The sequence below is a fragment of the Passer domesticus genome, chromosome 4 (assembly GCF_036417665.1).
Source record: "Passer domesticus isolate bPasDom1 chromosome 4, bPasDom1.hap1, whole genome shotgun sequence".
Taxonomy (NCBI): Eukaryota; Metazoa; Chordata; class Aves; order Passeriformes; family Passeridae; genus Passer; species Passer domesticus.
Window position 1 is genome coordinate 51,326,022 of NC_087477.1, and position 16,702 is coordinate 51,342,723.

At 34.9% G+C, this 16,702-nt stretch overlaps 1 protein-coding gene across 28 annotated transcripts in view; it reads left to right on the top strand.

The window, feature by feature from the left end:
* The window catches only part of TENM3 (teneurin transmembrane protein 3), a 1,290,895-nt gene that overhangs the window by 910,369 nt on the left and 363,824 nt on the right, over positions 1-16,702 (top strand). For 24 of the 28 annotated variants that reach the window (XM_064417780.1, XM_064417778.1, XM_064417776.1 and 21 more), the window contains one exon: positions 9,879-9,952. The exons of the other annotated variants lie outside the window; for them this stretch is intronic. The gene's annotated coding sequence lies outside the window, so the exon portion shown is untranslated. The remainder of the gene's footprint in view (positions 1-9,878; positions 9,953-16,702) is intronic. 28 annotated transcript variants of the gene reach the window in all.

Below are 16,702 nucleotides of genomic sequence, written 5' to 3' on the forward strand. Positions count from 1 at the left end.
ACTGCTTGATTCCCCTGATAAGCAAATAGTTGTTCCCTCTACTTTTTGTAAGTAATTAATATCTTTATATATTTATTTAGACTAGAATACTGTATTAATAAACTCTTGATACGAGATTATTCTTGGTCTTAATACACTATGCTATTGTGTATAGTCCTTCAGTGACTTAAAAAGTTACAGTGATTACTTTTATTACCATTTCTAGATTTTCCTGTTGATACAGGTTATCTGACTTGCAGTTTTTAATTTTATAGATGTTTCAATCACATACACACAAATCACAATTTTCTGTTGCTGTCTTTTGACCCTGAGTTCTCTTTTTCATTTTGTAAGTTGCAGGGTATTTCCATGAAATTCAGAAACATTTGCTATGTTTTCCTTAGAATTTCAAGATTTTATTTGTACCTGGCACACATGGATTAAGAAGAGACTCATTAGGAATACCTTAAGAACACTATATTTGTTCTACAAATTTTTTATCTACATTTTATTGTAAAATCTGAAATACGTAAGCAGTGGAATTATACTGAAAGTTTTCAAAAAGAAAAATATAAATTATTGGATTTAACAGCTAATCAGGTCTAATATGGGGAAGATAACTGCATGAAATTAGTGACAGATTGAGTGTTGTTTCTCTCAGTAAACAGTCAGGCTAAGAAGAAAAAATGGTTAAGGTAAACCAGTAAATGGTTAGGCTAAGAAAAAACTTCAAATCTTAAGATAGATTATGAAAAGACATGAATGTTTCTAAATACAGATGTGTGAAGCTTGTAAATACTAAAAGCGATATTTATAAGGTTGTATAATAGTGACAAGGATATAACAGAAATAAAAATAATTTGTGGATTGGAATTAAAATTGAGTGTTTATTATGAAATAGAAATATTTGTTGGGAGATTGTTATAACAGGACATCATGGTGCTCATGGTATTCTGTAGATTTGGTCTTTTTCTTGTTTAACCACGCCAAAGATATCTCAAAGTAAAAGGTAAATACTAAAGAAATTTCTGTACTCTATGCTAGATTTTAAAGTTACTGAAAGGGAAAGCCCTTTAGGATAGAGCTACCTCCTCTCTAAATTGTTCTGTCAATACCAGAAATGACTGAATGACAAAATAAACATCTTAATATTTTCATTATAGTTAGCAAGCAAGGAGCAAGCAGTGATCTTTTTAAGAGCAAGGGTTGAATTAATCGTGTAGGTCAAGATTTGATGATGATGCACCTCCTGTGTCCAAGGCAGGAGGAATGCTTTGCCTTTCAAACACACCACTTGGCCCACAGTTTGGTGCTGGTTGTGTCTGTACTTTGGGCAGTCAGGAGCCTGGTGTGTCCAAATAATTCCCCTTTGCCAGTGGCTTCTGAAAAGAGTTGTCTAGAGCTATTGGCATGGACTGTGGTGGACATTTTCCAGTGCATGATGGTGATGGCTTTCCACCAGCTTTGGCCAGCATCTTCAGCACAAATGGTCTGTGAAGTTTCCCATTACCTTCTGTAAATGCTGAGGCCCTATTTCACTGCCACCTGCCAATCACAATGTCACCATCTGTCATGAGAATTAGTTATGACCTGCAGTGTTTTATACAATACGCTGACACTTTTCCTATAATTTCTGCTACTTTTTCCTACTCTGAATAGGCTGGTTGAAGCTTACCTGATGCATCTTGGTTTGCAAACCTTCTCTGATAAAAGCCCCAGTTACAAGTAGCTGATAGTGTGTTAGCAGAAGGTGGGTCCTGAGAACACAGTCAGTACCATTTCAGAAAACTTAGAGAGTAACTAACCAAAACAAAAAGGGAGTTGTTTTAATACACTTAGAAATTTAGTTGTGCAACCTTATTTTGCTGCTGCTGCTGAAACACATCAGAGTCCTGATTTCAAAATGAATTTTAAAGAGATGCACTTTTTCATTGTACTTCACTAAAATAAAAATTTCTGAGTTCAATTAGGTGAAAATAACTGCTATGGAGTGTTCAAGGAAAGGTTGAACTTGTGATGATTAGCCTGAGGGAAAGGACTTGGACAAAAGTTTGGTCATTTAAAATGTATTGATCAGAGAGAAAATGATAAACCATTTTGACTTAAGGTAAAAAGGAGGGAAATGCTAGTAATAAATGCATCATTGATATTTGAGGAGAAAAGGAGGTTTTTGTTGCTCATCTGGCACAGACTTCTAGCTGCCTTTAACCTGATTTCATGAAATGGAGAAGTCTTCAGTCAGAACCTCAAGAGAAGGACACTTGTAACTCAAAAAATAAATGTGTTTAACCAAGTATTTTGTGATTTGAGTTTAGCTGAGAGAATCAAATCTGACAGTCAGACCTTCTCTCTAAATATTTAGGCTTTGACAGAAGTATCTTAAACCTCAGAGACTAATTTATTTTGTTTATTACTGTTTGATTATTTAGTATCTAAATTTTAAGAGATGATGGTTTGGGTTTGTTTTTTTTTTAATAAGTAATGCAATATAAAAAATAACAGGAGGGGCTATTGCAGTATTCTATTTTCTGGGGGTTTTTTTATTCTTTGTGTGGTGTTTTTCAGGGTGTTGTTGTTGTTTCTTTTTTTCTTTTTTTAAAACATGTTGTCACTAATATTAAGAATCATGAAACTGTTTTAAGTGTGAGTACTGTAAAGTGGAATCCCCAATTTAACCACTTGAAAGGACATATATGCATGGTAAGCAGAAAGCTTATATATAGAACTGACAACAGCCGGTTATGACTGCAGTACAAAAATTATCTATTTGAAAGGGCTGAAATGTGCACAAAATGAAATATACAACTTTAAACATTTTAAGTGGTTGTTTTTCAATCTGTAAAACCAATTTTGTTTCCAAAGTATGAATTCTTCATAAAAGATAGGTTTTGTGATTTATTGGATTTAAATTAGTAACATTCAAAATGTTCTGCATTACCTTCTTATCTGTCAAAAAAAATTGTCTTCAAATAAAATTTATTGTAGCATGTTGAGGTTTTGGTGATATAAAAATTGCTTAGCAGACTGTGCAACAATATTTAATTTTTCCTTTGTGCTGCACAAAACTCAGTAATTACAAGAGAGTTTTTTAATAAGTATTAATAAGGCATGAAAACTTCCTCCCCCCCATCATTTTTTTTTTAAATCTTTGAGTCATACTGTCAGTTTTGACATTTTCTTAAGCCTGCTTATGGAGGAGATTTTTGTTGTGTTTTGGGTAAGACAGGAAAGTCCTAGGGAGATTTGGGAACTGAAAAAATGCCAGTCTGTATCAGGAGCAGACTCAACAATGTGACAATGGAAGAAAAATGAACTTATTTTGAGAATAAGCATTTTGAGATGAAGAAAATGTATGGAACTTCCTAATAGGGAAATCCTAGAAGAAGCCAAGCTCAAGGAGGTTGGGTTGTTACTGTTTTTGTTGGCTGGTGTTTTGTAGCAAGTACCAAGGGATGGTGAAGCTGAAAGTCATGGCTCCCAAGTAGAAACTTGAGGTCAATCTGGTTTTTGAAGGATTAAATATAAGAAATGGATATTTCAGTGTCAGCCTCACACATTCTGCCATGGAAAAAAAACATCACCCTGACAATAGACTGCATATTTTAAATATCAATGAAACAGTGATACAGTATTGCAAGAGAGTGGAAAACTGCCTTCAAGAAACAGACTTTTAAAATTGGGTAGCTCTGTTAAATGTTCTTTTCAAACAATTGAGTTGTTTTCTGTGTCTTGTTTTGCATGGGCTAAGTTTATGGGTATTACTGATCTCAGATTAAAAACTGAATCTAATGGATGACTCACACAGCAAAAAATAGCTGGATTTTTCTCTCTGCTGCAGAAGTCTGGGTTTTATTTTACTTTAAGGTAACATATTTCTTCAGTTGTAGTGAAAGTACATGTTGGATATCAGCCCCATACAGCTGAGCAGCTAGTAGGAGGAAAGTACTTGATATCCCCTGTTTCAGCCTTTGGTCCTTTAGAATCACGGCCGTGCATGACAAGAGAGCTCAGCTATTAAACAAGGTTTGTGCAGGAGCAGGTGGGAGGATGCAAGAAGTGACCAGAAAAAGTATCAAGTGAGTGGAAAAAAAATGCAGTCATTGGTTTGGATAGAGAGTGTTGAGTGATATGGGCATAGTGCTTAGCTGCACCTTTTTACTGCTTACCTTTGCTAGGCAAGATTTTTAAAAAGCTTTTTGAAGAGACTCAGATTCTTTATGACAGGTTGTTTAGTGTTTGGGTGTGTTGCTTTGTTTTTGGTTATTTTTTAGGGGGACTGGGGATGAAATTGTTTCTATGTGTGCTTATATGTTTTTCTGGGGGTCAAAGAGGTGCCTTTATTATTTCCTTCAAAGTTGTTTTAGAACAAACTGACTTATTTTTATTATCTTTAGAATTCCTAACTTTATACAAATAATACCACTATTCATTGTATTTTTACGCTATTAAAAAACCCTCTTATACCATCTCAGGATTTTCTGTCAGTGCTTAATTTTGATGTATTTAGCACTGCTGTACATTAAGACATTTCTGCTCTGTTTTCTATATACAGAATTTCACAATGCTAATAATCACATATGGTTGTAGGGTAACTAAGGCAGGTTTGCAGCTTAGACTGTGGACTATCTGGCTATAAGAGCTTTTTAGCTGTTTCTAGTTCTTAAACATTTCTGTTCACTACTTTTTCTATTTTAGTTTTTGTTCTTATTGTAAAGCTGTGTATCTGAACTGATTAACATCTGAACGGCGCTTTTGTACCAAAGATTAGCCAATTGTGTGGAATAAAGCAGACTGCTGTGTGCGCTTTTTTTTTTGTTATCCTTTATGTATTCTGTAAAAACCTACTTTCATTTCTTTCGTGAAAATGAATACTAAAAGGTTTAAAAATGAAACCAAAGTGCATGCCACAATGATTTGTTTAATTCAGTGACATTGTTACTTAAGCCAAGTAGTTGCTTGAGCCACACAGTACGTTCATATTAATGTATGTGTATATGTATATATGCATATAGTAATTTTCAGCTGTTAATTGAAGGTAATAAGGTTTAAATTGATGGTACAGCAGAATAAACAGCACAGCCCACAAACACCTGAGTTTTTGACCAGAAAGTCTTTTCCATCCTTGCAGTGGTTCACTGTAGAGGCTGTATCATGAATCTGACCAAAGCTATTGAGTTGTGCACATGGCTCTGACTTTCTGATCATAAGGTCAGAGTTTGAGTGAAGTCACAGATTGCAAAAATACTTTAATTTTTACTGAGACAACAAAGTCCTCTTAGCCATTGCTGTGTAGTTAATGTTTTCTGAGTGGTCTCCCAAAGACAAAGTACTTCTTGGTTACAAATCCATTATTGCTCTTCCCCATGGTTTGACAGCTCTGTGCCCTTCAAAGGAGGAGAGCAATGAAATACATCACGTGCTGTAAGTGTCCAGTTGTATTCTCTGACCAAGTAAGTGAAAAAAAATGATGTGGAAGATCTTAAAGCAAAATCCTTTTCAGAAAATTTTCTGCTTCTGTTTACCAAATTCATCTGTGAGTGAAACATGCACTGTGTGTACTAATTACGGTCCAAGATCAAATTGTCCAGAAGAAAATACTTTTTGCCTGTGGCAAATGCACAAATATATTCTGTATGGCTTATCCTTTAAAAACAGCAGTGTTTTCAGTATGTACTTCTGCAAGAGGAGATTTCATCAGGAGTTAAGAATCAGTCTAAGATAATTGGAATAATTGGTCTCTAGCCTAACACGTTGCTACTATGTAGCTAGTTAATGTGAGGTAGTCATGTTTCTTTGGTAAGTAGGTGACTTAGAAATAAAATGTGTCAATTAATTTGGGACTCTAGAAAAACTCTGGGTATAAAATTCCAAATATATAGATACCAAAGAAAATGAACCAGCTGTTCAAAAACATTTTAAGATACTTTAAAAGAAAAAACTACAAATAAGAAAAAAATCAAGACTAGAATATTGATGATGTAAATAAGCATTATTTCCAATTTTAAATTGTTTTCATTGTGATAGAAACATACCCCAAGATGTACTGGGCAGCCTCTTTATTCAGTACTTTCATTGAACTAGTAACAGATGTTGGGCCTTTCAGGTAGAGATGTTAGATTTCAGGGTGGTGTTAGATTTATATAAAACCAATTCTGTTTAAGACTTCCATATTTTGAAAAGCAGATTACACAATTTCAAGATATTGTATTTCTTGCATCTAGCACATTCTTGGTTTTGAGGTGCATGGAAAGGAATGTTAAATATCAGCTCATTCAATGTTTACTAGTTATTTGGGTAAAATTAAGCATGTTTCACCTGAAATCTTTATTATTATTTAAAATCAATCAATTAATTAGCATTTAAAGATACTACATTTTCTCTGTAGAATTCAGTAAAAGTATTGTAATTATAGACTTTGGTTCTTTTCATGCCTGCCGCTAAGTTTATGAAAATAACCTTTCACCCTGGTTTTTCCATTTATGAAAAAGGAATGGTCTCAGTCTTAGTCAAGTGCTCTGATGCTTGTGGAAAATAAATCTGCTTTGTGTGTGTTCAGTGTTATCTCTGTGATGTCGAGAATTCCTTCAGGAGAATATATTTGCAATGACAATTTTTAAAAAATTTTGGTTACATGGTTATTTTGCTCCTTTGAATAGAAATTTAAGGCTAAAATGGAGCTCGTGTCCACATGATACCTGATCAGCAGAATGCCCTCTGCTGAATAATAGTGTGATGAATATAGCACAATTCCATAAATTTATTAGGAATTAGTTGTTTGCTAATGTAGTTTGCTGATTAGTTGTTTGTGTAGCTTTATATTTAACACCTCAGTCCTTGCAATCAGAAATTTGTCTTTCATTTGCTTCTTATTGATGCTTTATTTTCGTAAGTGGAAATACAAATAACTTTTGTGTTTGATCGCAGTCAGTATCAACCTTCTAAAACAACATACTAAGCTTAAACCAACTTCCATTAAGTATGTGTATGTCAGATTACTTTTAGATTTCTGCTTTTTGATGTATTGTGAGAACAGGTATATTGGGGGGAAAGAAATATTCACTGACATGCCCCAGGGATGAAAAATAGGCATTTATAGGAAAAGAATTTTAATAGGAAAAATTAGATTAAGAATTAAAAATAATAGTGTAAGATATTAAAAGCATTGATATGGGATGGAAAAAATACAGCTAAACAATTATTTTTATCTGTAAAGGAAAAGGTTTTAATTAGAAACAAAACACTCAAAAAAATGAAGTGAAAAAATCCCACACCTACCTCTGCCCCATCAAAAAACCAAGCAAAACCAAAACACCCAAGAAAACAAACAAACAAAAAACCCCCAAACAAACAAAAAACCAACCAAACAAAAAAAAAAAAAAAACAAACCCCAAGCTTCACATGCTCTCACATGGCCTCCCAGAAATCAGTTACTGAAAACATAGATCAGGAGAACTAAGAAATATCCTTGTTTCTATTGCTTAGCTGGAACATAGAGTAACCAGTATCCAAGTTGAGGAGTGGGTTTTGGAATTCTTAGGTAGAAAAATCTAGCAGTTGATATCACAGTAATTGGTTTGGGCTACTGCTCTTGTACACATTGAGTCTTTAAGCTGTATAAAGCTGTGTGATAAGGAACTGTAGCTCTGAGCTGGAGATGTGAGCAGATCAACTACGTGGTTTTATCTTTCTGGCAGTAAATTATACAGTAGGACTAATAGATAAGACCCAAGGTTTGGGTGTTTTCTGGTAGAGGAAAAATAAACAGTGATAAGTTGCAAATCAGAAAATATGATAAACACTAAAAAAGTTGTTTGCAGAATCCTGACAGAACTACTTTATCTGAAGGGTTCTTGGGATGTGAGGATCACTCTTGGTTGCAAACAAATGTTTTCACTTGTTAAGTAACTGTCTTTAGATTTTGGAAAACAGTAAAATGACAATCTGTTTGATTCCTTAAAATGCTGATAAAGCTGTAAATGTGAAAAGTTAATATCTTTGTTAGCTAAAATGTTTTGTAATATAATTGCATTTTTGCTAAATGTCCTAGCATGTTGTATTTTGTGTCAAGAGTTGAAATTGATTCCTTAGGACAGCTACCACCATAGGGTCTCTTGGGTGGTTTAATATATAGTTAGGAGAAAAATACTTAAAGAAAATCTGGCATTTGTATATGTGGTTTCTACAGCACAGAAACTACCTGAGCATTCTAAGACTACTTTTTTTCCTCTGCTTTTCTCTGCTAGTTTGTCTCAATTTGCTTCCTTCTTTTTAATATATGTAATTGACAAAAATAGAATGTACCATTTGGGTCAAGAAAATGCTCTAAAATTTTAGTTAGGCCTTGATGAGATATGGTACTTATATAAATGCTGTCAATTCAGATGAGGATTGCACTAGTTAATGCTGAGTGAGCTGCATGGTATTTAAAAACAGAATACTTTGTTAATGCATCATTAGCAAAAAACTTTTTTTTCCATCCTCCATAACTGATTGTGCATAAGCAAGCCATGTTTGTTGTTCTGGACCACACGTTTGCCTTTTCAATCTTGCTAAGTTACAAATTCTATTGATGAGCTGTACCAGTACCATGTATGTATGACAAATGGCTTGGGCACCAGCATTCAAAAATCTCTCAAATGGGCTAAACTATATTAATGTCTTAACAGCAGTATGTTTGTGTGGATTTCTGTGCACAAAGTGTCCCACACTGGTACTTGCAGCAAGTGTTTAATCTAAAGCAGTGTTAGGTGTGCTTCTGAAGGGGTTTGCAGCTGAATGTGCCCTACTACTTGTCTATCTGAACAGCATAAGCATGGAAAAATCAGCTGCAAGTGCAGAATAGGAGAAAGTAATGTCTTGCCTGCTGTGATGCTCATGAATCAAGAGATAGTTTATGTTAATGACTCCTATACTGGAGATGAGTATTGTAAGTCTAGACTTTTGTTTTGAAAGGTTGCTGGAATAGAAGTTGCTGGAATACTGAGTTGTTTCCTTCTTCATGAACAGATGTGGACTGACAGGTTTAATTTTGTGGAAAGAAAAATTTGTCATGTTAGTGCTAAATTTAAGGGATTGTCTCCTAGGTGCATATTTCTTTTGCTTTGCCATTGTAGTCTAGATTAACAGTGGAAATATATTGATAGAAAATCTACTTGTGAATTAAGATTTGCAGCAGGATTACATGCCACAGAGAGATTCATACAGGAGGGAAGAAAAAAGAAACTTTTTACAGGGGTACCTAAAATAGGAAACATTCTCTGGAGTGGTTTAATGACACCCTAAAATTTATAGTTAGACAAAGCAATCAATCTGCTTTTGTACTAGCTTGGAAATTTCCTGGGGAATGTGACAGAACAAAAGTTATTTCTTTTCTAATATTTAAAAATTAAATGAGAAATAATTGTTATATTGAAAAAAAAGGTTAAAAATTATTCTCTGATGAATAATTATTTAAGTTTGGAGTGACCTCCAGAGGTTTCTTCATTCATCTCCTAGATGAGCTCCAAGCAGGCCTGGTTAGGTTGGGTTTCTCAGTGCCGGGTCCAGCTGAGTCTCGAATCCTGTGACCTCTCTGAGCATCCTGTGCCAGTGTTTGCCCATGCCTGTGCTAAATGCTTACTGGTTTTTGGATGAACTAGCAAGTAGGAACCGACTGCTTCATCTTTCTGTTGTTGACCACTGAATCCTTATCCTCTTTTCATGTTGAACCTGAGCATAAACCAAAGAAGCTGCTTTCATCCTGCAGCTCTTGCTGGACTGCTTTCTTCTCCTCGTAGAGGAGAACACTTCTTACACTGAAATATTTAAAGAAATATGTAGTCTGATTGTAATTTTATGTTAGAGAGAGAGCACACTTCTGGTTGTTTCTGCTTCAATAATTGGCTTTCCATTTTCCATAGGAGTCTATTGCAAGGTGAAAGAAAGTCTGTGAGACATTGGCAACAATCAGGCAACTATTTCTTTATCTTTAGAGGTAAGCTGTCATTAAGTGTTTGTTTGGTATCGTATTAGAAGGGAAGTGAAAGGAAACTGGAAAAATAAGAGTAGTGTTTAAGAAACCTGACATTACCATGTATAAAGCAGTTTGCCTGTTTCTGTGGATGTCTATACCCAGCAATATTTGTGCTTATCTTTTACCAATATTGCATACCTTTTACTCTTCATCCATTGGAGTGCAGAACTTCCTACTTCCCCCACCTCTAGCTGGCAAATATTTTAAATAGTTGTTTCTTCCCTCTCTCACTGGCAGCAGAAAAAGTACTTTAACTATTTGTTCAGTTATATAACCATGATGATAGTGGATTTTATAGGACTGTATATCTGGGAATCAAGTTTTTGGTTGGGGCGAGGTCAATCACAGGTTTTGCCAGGGCAGTATTTCTCTGAAGTTTCTCACTGTAAAAAAAACTTTATTGACTTAAGAGGGTTTTGCCTGCTTTCAAAATACTGGAGCGCCAGCCCCTGTACCTCAGTTTTAAAAGCTGGGCACTCATCAGTTATAGAGGGGTGGTGGTAACTCTCTCCTTACTGGGGAAGGTAGGACTTAACAAGAGAATGAAGTATTGATTTTATTTTTTTACATCTTAATTACTTAATTTATTAAGTAAATCTGTTTAAGTTAAATCCGATCTGTTATTCTAGAAATTAAGGAATATGCTGAAATATAAATTTTAGTAAGATTCTTTTCAGAGGAGGAACTGCGTAATATGTTACCACACTGTGGAATGCTATCATTTACCAAGGATAAAGCATATACCAAGAGGTTAATTGTGTGTTCTCTTTTTCTGAGGCAGTTTTTTTTCTAGGAATAGCTGATTGTAAGCTTTTCATTCCAATTTCTATCAACTAGATTTCTACAATGAGCAGCCCAAAGGAGCATAAACAGGAGCTTCTGTTGTGGAATACACGTCCTTTTTATTTTAAAGCATTGATTAACCCTTTTAAAAACTTTCTTTTGATGTGACTGGACAAAGAGACACTCGTATATCCCTTTGGGGTTTGTCTGCAGTGAACCTTCTTCAAAAATCATGACCTTGGCTGTCCAAGTGACAAGGCTCTCAAGTTGTTAAAGTAGATTTAAATAAGAAGAAAGCAGGATGCTAAATATGCATTGCTGTAGATGTAGTGAAGCAGTACTTTGTACTAGCTGAAGCACAAGTGAGTGCATCAACCACACGGGTTGTTGCTGACAGGATGGAAACCAAATCCACCAGCATGCAGTGAGACACATAGAGCAATGTTCTCATATCTGAACATGCGAGCATTTAATACATAAAAATGAATACACATTATGCTTTTCTTTGTCTGGGGTTAGGAATATCGACAGTGTCTTTCTTGGTAACAAGGACATTCTTTGTAATGTAGATATATGTATACCTTTGCCTTTACAGTTATAACAACTTCTTGTCAAATGAACCAAAAAGTCCCAAGTGAGACTTTCCCATCATGATAGAACAAGAACTCAATAACTTGTTATTCAAAACCCTGTGATAGAATACATTTCTGTCTTCAGAAATTGGGTTCTTTGCGCATTTCCCTGGGAAAAAATGCACTCCAGTGATTGTTTCAATGTATGCACTGGGTTATAAAGGGAGTTTCAGAGATACTGTACTTATCAGCTGCACATGAACAGTTTGTGGTTTGAAGAGGGAACCTGGGATGGAGAAATCCAACCTTCTGTATCCAATTTTACCCAGTGGAATATGGCATTAAACAATCCTATTGTGTTTAAAATTTCATTTTGTCTGTTGGAACACGACCATATGGTTTATTCGGAGAAGCTTATGGATGGTTTGTTCATCTTTGTTTCCTTATTTTCTACTTTATATATCGATAATGTGAGGAAATGTATTGTGAATATCAAAAGGTAACCCTTGAAGTTCAGCATGGTGTTAAACTGTACCTTATGTCTTATTTATTTTATTGGAATACAAAAGTTGTATCTTTTTTATTTAAGTTGCACGTTTGAACTAAAGTCAGATTAAGCTGATGTATAAAAATCCAGTAATTGTGAAATATTTAATTAGAAAAGTGTATGGTTCTTGTGTTTCACAAGAACTACTTGAAGAATTGAACAACCTCAGGAAAGATACTTTGTGAACCAGAGTTGAGCTATATTTTCTGACATCAGCCAGTCTTCTTGAAATTTTTAGAAAATCCTAGTGGTGGTGTTTTGGGTTGAGTTCAGTTTTTTTTTTGTTGTTTTTTTTTTTTCTTTTCACTGTAGCCAACAGTTATTTACTTATCTTATTTCATACATTTGTTTTATACAATAGTTTACAAATGGAAAATTTTCTTAAGATATGTATTTGCGATATAGTATAGCTAACCTGTAGAAGTGCTTAAGTTATGCAAATGTATATGCTGTGTGAGACACACTAGAAGGCTGTGTATCTCTAGTCATTTATATAGGTTTTAGCATTCCTGTGTATTGCAATTTATTTAGATCTATTTTTTGAGCATGTTGCATTGTTTCTTGCTTCTGAGAGTTAGTGGAACAGCCTCACAAAGAAATGACCTTTGATGATAAGATTGCAAAGTAGGAGTGACTGAGCAGAAGAGGAGTATGCCAGACTATAATAATGTTTGTAACATTAATTAAACTGTTAAGTAATATATTCGGACAGACGAGTGTTTCCCAGCTTCTACAGAGCCCATTATGTGTTCTAGTAAATTAAAACTAGGAAACCTTTGTTGGAGTTATAGTGCTCAAACTGACATCTAATTCCCCCAGACAATAGGTACAAGCCTGCAAGCCTCTCTACTTCTTTCCAGTCTTTACATTTATTGATTCTTTTGTAAACGTGTTTCATCCAATCTATTACAAACAGCACTGGTTAGAAGTGTGAAGTTTGCCACGTCTGACCTAAGGCACAGTACAACCAGCAGCTCTCTGCCAGACAGCCATACAGCTGGGCATCCCAGATTTACTTCCAATCACTAGAAAATTTGGACCTTCAATGGCTGGTTTGGTTCTTGCTTTGTGTAGAGGGACTGACATGTTAATTCTTTGATCTGTCTAGTTTGCAACTGAATTTAGTTCAGCTATCATTTGTATTCTAGGTTCTAAATGTTTTATTACTTGAGTTGGCTTATATAAGTAGTTTATTTTGATTCAGGACTTCATTTTCCCTAGTCCTGAGTAATGTTTTGCATATCTAGATGTACGTTGCTTACTGCAAAATATGCATTTAATCCCTTTTTTCCTTAACTTGTCAGGTTTTCTATGTCTTATTATTACAAAATTACCAAATAATTAATGCATAATCCCTGAATGGATATAGTAATTTTTAGTGAAATGGAACAGTAAATTTTAGTGAAATGAGCACAATACATTTTTATTTTCTTCATCTTATTCTGTAAAACATATGTAATAAATAATTTATAGTAAACAAACATATCTTATTTTTTCCTACCATATTCATCATCAGTTTCAAAGCTTTGAAGTTCAGTAAATAATTTATGATAGTTGTTAGTGTAAGGAAATCTAACTGTACTCCTGATCCTGCTTGCTTTTTGTCCTTGTTCTTCTCAAGCATAACTTTGATTGGTAGCCAAACTGAATGATAAAGAATGTGCGATTAACTGATGGGATTCATTAAACAGATGAAAATTAAATCAGCTATTTTTAATTTAAAAAAATAGAAATGCATAATGAAAATTTTGTGTATCTTTATTTTGTTTTTATTTGGTATGAAACACATAAGACAATGAAGAAATGAATGTTTTTAATACAAAGTGGAACATGTTTTCAGCCTGCCTTTGTTCTCAAAACTTCAATCAGGTTGTCTTTTAGCCTTGTTAAATATCTTGCTGAGATCTACTGTATTTGCTGAGAATGTAACAAAAGGTGTGAGAGTACAAAAATGAAGAAATACATGTTTTTGACCTTAACTGGAATGTTCCATAAAATGTTTCAGTTCTTTTGTTTTCCCTTGCTTGCATGGAAAACTCAAAGTTTTTGGAGAGATTTTTAAGTATTGAAGAGATTTTTTTTTCCAGGTCATTCAAGCTCAAAAGGTTAGCTTTTATTTGTGCCCTTATAAAAGTTCGTAAATAATCCAGTAATATATTGTGAGTCTTCACATATATTCTGACTTATCTAAAACTTGAAATAAAGCAGGAAAAAAAAAATACATGACTTCAGGCAGACAGGTACAAATTCTGTGTCATTCTGTAACTTCCAGGTACTGGTTTATGGCATTTCCAGTTTAACCCTCAAAACAGAGTGAGATTAGGTCATAGTAAAGTAGTTTGAATCCATCTTCATTTGCAAAAAGCAATGCAGTGCAAAACCTCTTATGGAGTTTTGCCAGACTGAGTGGGGAACTGTGCTAGAAGTTTGATGTACCTAAGAATTTATTATATTAATTTTTTTTAAACATTGTGTGCATATCAATGGAGCTGCGTGGTAGCACTTGTGCTCAAGGCGACAGGACTGCGTAGGAATCTCTGGCCATTCTCTCCCTGGCAGGCTGCAGCCTGCAGGGCTTGTCTTGCTGTGTAGTTGTACATATGTGGAGCCCCAGGCCTTTGTTCCTGACACGGGTGGTCTGGAGAGCACGGGGTGTAAATGGGTTCTGTTTTGTACAGCTGTAATTACAATGAGGCATCACAGTGAAGCTTAAAAGAATATTTTCAATGCAGGGCTGAATATATAAGGCACTAACAGGAGGAGGCTGTTATTCCATGGTCTGGGGTCTTCTGGGTCTGAGGTTTAGGCTGGTTTGTGAGGATTTCCACTTAAAGGTGATTTATAGCTATCATGAGCCAGATGTGAAAATTACCAAGAATAGCAAGAACCTGTTATTGGCTTTGAGAAATTTATTGTCTCTCAAGGTTTCCTGTACACCATTGTTATTTCCCTTGAAATCAGTGTGTTCTTGCCTTGTGTTGGCAAGACCGCATTAAGCTATTATTGTCATTAGTTCACTAATTTTTCTAGTGTGGCAGATGACAGAAGAAGAATGTTTTGGGAAGTTTCTGACTTTGACCAATATGGTGATAATTTCCCTTGGCAAAGGCATGTTACTGCTTTCTCCCTGTTGAGTAATAAAAACCTTCTCCAGAAAATGAATTTGTTAGATTATTTCAGGGACCAGAAAAAAAAAGGCCACCATCTTTTATAATTAAAAGAGTTAGCCTAAATATAGATGTTACCATCGACTGCTTAATGTTGTTTGACAGTGGCAAATTTTTTTCCTTTAGAGGTCTGTAAATGATGTGATGAGCAAGTATTCAATCTTCACTTGGTAGCTTTAGCTGCTTCTTGAAAAGTACTTTGGTTTGGTTTTGTTCTAAAAGCTGTTCATTTTCTTTCCTCCCATGGTTTTTCATGCTTGTTTTGTCTATTTTTAACTGCTACACTGCAAAACCAGTGATAATGATAAGGCTAATGATGAACACCCGTATTCTTTTGGAAGCTTTCAAATTGTTAAAGGATTATCAGCAAATAACATTACAAGAAACGTGTGACTACAGTGCGATCTCATGCATGTTAATTTTTCACTGCAACCTGTGTCTCTGGCTTCACAGATCACCTTGAAGGACTGGGGCTTGCTTTTTATAAGGAACATGGTTTGCAACAATACATCACCTTCGTTTCTTTGCTCCTAGAGAGAATCTGCTGACAGCAGGGCTATGATAGAACAGGCCACATCCACCATTGACTTTTTCCTTTCAGTGTCACCTTGGGACATCATGTCTGGTTTCCAAGTGATGATAATTTTGTAACAGTGTTTTAGTACTTCGCTTTTTTGTCGTCTTGTGGAGCCTACTGGCTCTTTAGGGACTAAGTTCATGTGTTGCACAAAGTGGGTGCAAAAATGCTGTAGAAGAGGAAAAATCTCAGTCATTTTCAAGCTGCCTTATTTTTTTTTTTTAGTCAAGCTTTGTGAACACTTAAAAATTGTGCAAATTTTTATTAAATTGTAATTTGGTTTTGTAAACATCTGGATTTCTTGGCAAGGATGATGAAGCAGAAAAGGTGGAGAAAAGATAGACTTCAAGGATAAAAGGAGCCTTAACTAAAGGAAGCAGCTTAGCAATTATGTGTGCACTGCCAATGTTCAAGATAGAATACTGCTCACACACAGAGCTCAGTTATCTGCAGAACAAAGGAACAGCTTATGTAACTCTCAGTACAGAGAGACCAGGTAGTAATTTTCATGACCTCTTGTAATCTTGTAAAATTGTGAGGTATTCACAAATTCAGTGTTTGGTTCTGCTTATTGAAAATCTTTGGGGTTAAATTAATAAAACAAACTTGTGTAGCTATCAGTGAATGTCTTTGTGAACTAAGTGTTCCTTTTCAGGTCACTAGAATTGCCAGTTAAACTATCAAAAGCAGTGTGCTTTAATTAAAATAACTATTTTTTGTGCAAATCTACTTGAAGAAATAAGTAGTTCATGGTAAAAGATATGAAAATTGGAATCTGACAAATGTGTATTTGCACATAACCTTCCCATAAGTGCTGAACTCTGTCTTTAATGTGTATTAGTTGCTAAATCAAGTCAGATGTCTGAGGCGAGAACTGGAGAGCTGATAGCAAATATTCATAGTGGAAGCTGATAACAGCCTTAATTAAGCTGCTGCTATCTTTCCATGATAAATTTAGAACTTCTCCATAAGTCATCTGACTTTAATGCTCCATTTGCATCCAGGAGTGTTTGATTTAGATCAGTGTCTCTGTTAAGAAATCTGCAGATGTCTCTTTGATAGCCC